Here is a 7,393-nt window from a genome sequence, read left to right on the forward strand (position 1 = left end):
ACACTTTCATAGACATGAGGGCTACCTCCATACCATGGATTCAAGCATTTAAACAGAGAATGCCTCATCCTAAATGAAAGAGTGAAGAGGCTTAGGTTCTGACTGCAAGAAAACAACTGTGAAGATGATTATAATTGTTATTTCCCAATATAAACCTGTCCTCAAATAGACATCTGCTTTGAATTCTTTGGTCATTGACAAGAGTCTATTTTTTCTTTTATATAACACCCAGCAAAATATCCTGGGAAAGTGACAATTCTGCAAAATGCTGAATTGTTTGTATTATTTTGTACAAAATCTTGCATAGACAAAAGGTAGCAACTTCATGAGTTAAAGGAATGTATAAAGACAACACAGACATTCACGTTATACATTTGCAAAGCCACATTCACTAATATCAGGATGGCAGCACTAGGCCAGGCCAACCCAGAAGTTTATCTAACCCAGCAGGAAAAGAGTATAACAACACAATAAAGTTAGATTGATATTGTTGCCATCCTACAGTGTAAATAACCCTGAGCCTGGACTTAAGTCTCATGTTCAGTAGCCTTTGATGGATCCTTCCTCTATGAATATGCCCCTGAAGCGTGCCCTTGCTGCATCCAAAGCACCTTACTACAACAACTTCCACAGTATAATTATGCCTTGCATCACTTTGTTCCCTGTAATTATAAACTGACTGATAGATCATTTTATCTACCAGTTTGGTGTTCACTATTCTTCCTAATTCATTATTTCAGAACTATTCTTTTTGGTGTATACATCTCTAATCCTTATACTGAGTTCTTGTCCATGCTAAAAGATCCTAGCTTATTATATATACAATTATCTGTAAAAGATGGAAGAGTGGTGAACTCTCTCACGGTGATCCTACCTTCCCACTGTCAGGGTTCAAGGCAGTGTGCATGCTGTCATTCCATAAGAGAATGAATGTGGGAAAATAAGCCTCTCTTCTTTCATACCACTACCATCATGATTGTCACAGTTATGTTCCTGTTCACTTTAGGGAAAAAAAAACAATAAAATTGGCAAAATCTTTCCTGAAGTTGGAAATATTGTGAACAACGCAGTCTTGTAGGTACATTGATATGTTGGTATCTGCATTTTGCCTTTTTGGGAAAATAAGAACTCTAGCACAAGAAATAAAATGGGGACAAAAAAAAATCAACAGTAGTCTGCTTGAAAGCTAGTATCTTCCACTGAAAGAGAACTAAAAATGGGTGGGTGTTTTGTTTTGTTTCTTAACTAGGAAGGATACAGACCCAAGTGGATGTACAAAAGAGTTTCCTGTAATACTCTGCCAGATGCAGAGGTGGCAGGAGATTAGGGAAATGCTGTGGGACCAAGTGCACGATGAGATTTCATGAAGCACAGGTTCAGTGGTTGGCAGCAATGCATCTGTATCCCTGTGAAAACCCTTTATGCTACATCACATGATCGTGTTTTCTCCCTACCTAATTATCACTCCTCTGCAGGACAATGATCACAGAACTTGCTGCTATTGTGGTAGAGGGGAAAAAATGGGGCATTATACCCCTCAAGGAGTGCAAGTGAACTTCTCTTTCTGACTGTATATCCAGTTACATGACCCACAACCCACAGGAACACCACTGACAGCAGGATGCATAAGTATTTTTAACCTAGGGAGTTTCCTCTCAAAGGTAGAATAAAATTACACATAGTTTCCATATCATTTAAAAGAAGCATTAAAAGTATTTTTTGTCCTTTTCTTACAAGAGAAAATAATAAATAAATAATTAATAAAATCTCTACTGACAGAAAAAACACCTTGCATCCCTAAGCAACTTGTTCTATTGAAGCAGTGAAATACAGATTGTATTTCCTAAGGCCACGTTCCTGTTCTCCCCTTCTGACCTCCTTTCTTGAGCAATAACCCCCATGGTTAATGTCACAGAGATGGGCCATGCCTGCTCTCTTACCAACAACCACCCTCCCTCTTGCTGCAGTCCCTAAAAGGAAGTAGCTTTGTATTCTTGTTGTTGACATCACAATTAAATCACATTCAGCTTATCATTTGCTATAGTTTTGAATTCTGGTAGGATGTTCACGCTCCTTGTGGCACACACACGCACAGTCTCTCTGATGATGATGATGAGAGCACAAGGACCTTTCCCAGCTCCTAGCACATGTATGGAAGAAGATGGGGGCTTACAAGCTGTGCTGGTTTGAGTTAGAACAGGACTAATTCTGTCCAGCAATTTAACTTTTCAGCCCAGTCTCTTCTAAGTAACTGCACCTTCTGAAGGTAAGGGCACCTTTTTGCCAACAGTGTCTAGCAGTGATTATGCTCCATGCTGAGTTACTGCTCAGGATGGTGTGCAGAATGGCTCTCGCTTATTCTTGCTCCTGTGCAGACCAAGGTCACTGCTAAATCCTGTGTGCCACGCTGGGGGTGCAGAAAGTAAAAGGTCACACCTGCAGGGAGCAGTGGACAGGACAGGTGCCCCCAAACTGACCAGCAACATATTCCATCCCACACACGTCATATTCAGGAGAAAGCTGAGGGATCACAATGGTTTCGTTCTCCTCTTCAGTGGTTGGTACCTGAGGATTCTCGATATTCTGCCTTTAACCCTGAATCTGGTTCCAGAATACAGCTCCTGTTGCTGCCCAGTCCAGTCTGGGACCTTCCCAGTGCCTGCTCCACAGCATCAGTGGTGGCAGTGACATAATTGCCATCGGGGGGTCGGCTTCAATATTGGTTTTGTACATATTGTTATTATTTTCATTAAAACTGTTTTTGTTTTCCTTTCCAATCCATAAGTCTCTCTCTCTCACTCCTCTTCCCTCCCCCTTTGGAGAGGGGTTACCAGAGAACTTCTGTCGTTCATCTAGTGGCTGGCCCAGACCCAGCCCTTGACACAAGTCCTTCCCTTCCTCTTCTCCCTGCTAGACACAATGGAGAACACGCCGGTGTCCCTCCACATAGCCCTGGCAGAAGAGCCTGTGTGTCTCACCTCTGCAAGTAGTTTGCTTTTGATCACTGAGCTCCCTGCTGAGCTCTTATTATGCGTCCACAAGTGGAAGAGAGAGGCAGCCTTTTTCAGATTCCTAAATCAGAATCCAAATACGTCCAAATTGTGAAAGGCTGGAAGTGAGGTGGCTTGAGGAAAGGGAAGGGAAAGGATATAGCTTGGGAACATCCTGTTTAAGATCCAGAGGCCAGTTCTTAAATACTGTGCCCCCCTGAGATATAGCATGTAGCAAAGGAAAGGCGAGTCACTACACAGCTTGGGCACTTCCCCTCTTAATTACAGAAATCACAGCTCTTGGGTTATTTTCTAGGGCATAGAAAACATGAGTGTGCTCACCTCATCTCAGAGCTACCAGGGAGAGCATTTACCTTTCTTGTTGTCAGGCCATGTTCCACAAAACATGGCAAACCAGGCTGAGAAGCCGGCGTGTCCAGGAAAACACGGTTCTGTCTCCAGCTGGTCCGGGGTGGTGCCCCCTGCACAGCCAGCAGCCAGCAGCCAGCAGCCCTCGTCAGGCTGAGGAGACGGCGTGCAATGAACCAGCTGGGGGAGGCTCTCAGCAGGGTACAGAACAGTGCTGCAACACAGCCCTGAAACCCCTGTGCAGCAGGATCTCCTGACCCACTGTTGACGACAGAGCTACATTATTTGTGCAACACCAGGAGAAATGGGCCAGGGAAAAGTTTGGAAGCTTTCACGCTGAAAAGATAACAAAAATCCTGGCTCCTTTGTCTTTTGTGTGATTTAGCTTTCTGATTCAGAGGACAGCAGGAGTGAAAATACACTGTCGGAGCTTAGTATGTGACCGAAAGAACCAATAACAGATAAAAAGATCTTGGAGTATGATGGAAGAAAGATACTCAAGTTTCAGTAGAAGGTCCTACAGTGTCAAGTATTGCAGCACAGCCTGGGACTGCCACAATCCTCAATGCCAGTTGGAATAAGAATGAAAGGGCAGAAATGAAGGACTCTTGCAACTGAAACAGGAGCTACAGATGCATAATTTGGGAGTTTCCAACAGCTCAGGGAAGAAGCAGTAGCCGACAGAAAGCTGAGAGCTGCCCAAGAGCTACCTACTAACATTTCAGCAATAAAAGCAATGAAGATTTACAGCCAGCTGTGCAAACTGGGACAAGAAGCTTTCTTTGACTGTGCCTCCCAGAAATCCTGCAAAATAAAGAATACAAAGATCTTTGAAATGCTACATATATTACGTATTGGATAATTGATATAGAAATCTTGAGACTCTGCACAGCCATGAGCATCTGATATAGATAAAAACATAATTTATAAAGACATATCTAGGGCCCTGAAAGCAAAAAATAAAATAATTTAGATCATAAAGCAAAGAAACCCCATTGTTAGAATTTCATATGAGAAGCAGTCAAGGTTGTCGCTTGATTCAAAAGGCAGTTTGTATCTAAAGACATCTTGAACTGTCTTTGACAACCTTGCTTAACTTTGTTTTTAAATGGGTGGAGGGTTTGGGGAATCAGTTATTTAGGCAAGCTCAAAGAGTTTCAACTGAAAACATACCCACAGCCCCAAACAGGATGAAAAGTCTTCTGTTGCCCAGACACACACAGGCTATGCCAACTCCAAGAAGGTGCACTAAGAGCACAGATTACAGCCACACACTGCAGCACTGCTCAGCCAGTATCCTATTTCTGCCAGGAACTGGTAGCAGATGCTAGGGAAGCAAAGAGCAGAAGAACAGGGCAAGCAGACAGTGCTATTCCCTCAACTTCTTTTCCAGCTTCCACCTAAATGCAGGTCAAGGGGCTCCTAAGTCTAGAGGTGGTGTCTTTGTATTTGGTAGACTGTTGTTTCATTTTATTGTCCAAGCACTTACTGAAATCATGTTCAGCTACAAAAAATCCTCCTCATCTCAGGCCAAGCCTACAGTAAAACTCTTGCCAGTGAAAGTGTTAGCTAAGGCCAAAGTTGGTCCCTTCTCCCGTTCAACACGTGTTTTTCGGCTTGTACAGCTTATTCCATTTTGAGGGAGGAAAATATGTTAGACAAGACATGATTGAAGGGTTTTCTAGTTCAGATATCCTAGCAACCCTATTCTAGCCTTCAGAAACATAGCCAGATGACAGAAATATAGATTTAATAGTGTCCACAGAAATTAAACATTGAAATATAAACATGTGTATTCCTTTTGGTATTTTATTTATTAAAAAAAAAAAAAGCAAAGCTGTTCCAGATTTTATTTTCTGTATATCAAAGCTTATACTTTACTTTCAGAAACTGAATGCTGCTCCCAGTAGCCTCATCTCATCTATCCTTAAAGCATAATACTTACACTACAAACTATTTCTCAGAGTTCTGGAACAACAGAACAGTGTTTTATGCCTTCTCTTTGTTTTGTCATGTGCAAACTAAACACTAATCCCCTCCAGGAAAAAACAAACAAAACCACCTAAAACCACAACTTCTATGGAAGTGGCAAGAACCTCAAAGGAGGCATAAAAGTTTTGTGCAACAGTAATCAGAACCATAAAATCATTTTTAATGCATTGAAATAAGCAGACAAATCCCAAAAAAGCATTAACAAGTAGAGCTTACATGAGTTGTCAGCAGAAGACCTGAGCTCAAGTTTTGATCTTTACGCAAACTGTATTGCTCACAAACAATCACAATTCAGAGTTTCATAATATAGACTGGAGTCGGGGGCTCTGCAGCCCAAGCCAAGCAGTATACAATATGCAGAACAAAGAATATGACCAAGGGCTAGAAGTCAGGCTTTGGTTATCTCAACTCTGATAATGGACTTACAAAAAATGTCATGAAATTGCTTCTCAAAAGTAAGTACTTTGCTTTTCTTCACCTATAAAATGGGACTCAGAGCAGAAAAAAAACTATTGTACATCTAAGGTGGCCAGAAAGAACAAAACAGATACTATGTAAAATATTTGTACAAGAAGGAACCTAAATTTGCATATTTAGAAGGCAAATCATTTCACTTTCAAAAGAAAAAAGGTGATATTGGATGAACATTTTTGCACACAGCACGTTTATGAATAAGTGTAGCAGTGTCAGTATTCTGATGAGGAAAGTGGTCCTAAGGGTTGATATAACTTACGACTATAGAAGAATTGATAGCAGAAGAGAATTCTTTGATGTTTTATTTAAAAGTTTTGCTCAATAATTTAATAAAGAGATCCATTATAAATCAGGAAAGAGTAAGAACATGCCATGAGTACAATCCAGTAATAAGAACCAAACCAATGCAAGGATAGTAAGTATTTGTAATTTAGGAAGCATATCGTTCACTATTTAACCCTACCAAAGTAAGTTATGTGGGCTATAAACCTGTACAGATTCTTGGGTATCAACGGTGATCCCACTGTAACTCTCCCATCCTTTTGGAGTGAATAGATTAAATTCCTCAGCAGCTCCAGTGCTTTTATTAACAGACACGTGATGGTCTATCTTTTTCATTGACTACTGATACCAGATTTTTTCAGGATTCCAGGTGAGGCAAACGTAAGAGGGAAAAGTAAAATGTATGTGTTTTGTTCCTTACCTATTTCACTCTTATTCCTGAACAAGCACTGTCAGGTCAGTTAGATACCCCAAATGCCTATTAATGAATCAAACCCTGTTGCATGCACAAATCCCAAGAACTAGACTGAACAGGATTCAGCCCAAAGGAGGGTTTACCTTTACTTCCTAGAAAGATATGGTGCCTTAGTGCTCCCAAGTGTCAAAAAGAACATGTGGCACCACAGGACCAGATTTCTAGAATTTCTAGTGGACACACCTTCATGGACACCTCATTTACCCATCAAGCTGCCTACATTTAGTCTCACATATAGAAGATTAAAAATACTACTTTCTTATGCTCTCACATCTCTTGCCATTCGGCATTTTCTAGCAGGAACTACAGAAATATTTTACATAAGCTCACAAGAAATCTGCTAGCAGCAAGGAAGCCAAACCAAATTAGGAAAAGTATTTCCACAAAGAGTATTCCATCAAAACACAGCAAATATGGAAATTTCCAACAACTCAGCATGTTGCTACATTGCCATTTGTCCACAAATTCCAATAACACATAGTTCTGGGATCCCATTAGCATCCTAGAGGGTAAATAGTGAGCTATAAATCTCAAGCCTTATAATCACAGTCAGAGCTACCTATCCCCAATCTTTGACTCAAAAAAGAGTTTAAATTGTATTAGTTATTTGTATTTTATTTTGTGCCAAAATAAACAATTCTGAACTGAATGGCACATTTCATCCTTCAGCCGTAACCCTGTCATCTGTCACCACTCTCTCTAAACAAGACATCCATGTAGAAAAATAAAAATCTTAACTTTAGGATCTGTTATCAGCAACATCACAACTAGATGCTTCTGTCCTTTCCAGGAATCATAGAATCATAGAATC

This window comes from Merops nubicus, unplaced genomic scaffold, assembly GCF_000691845.1.
Source record: "Merops nubicus isolate BGI_N331 unplaced genomic scaffold, ASM69184v1 scaffold500, whole genome shotgun sequence".
NCBI classification, from domain to species: domain Eukaryota; kingdom Metazoa; phylum Chordata; class Aves; order Coraciiformes; family Meropidae; genus Merops; species Merops nubicus.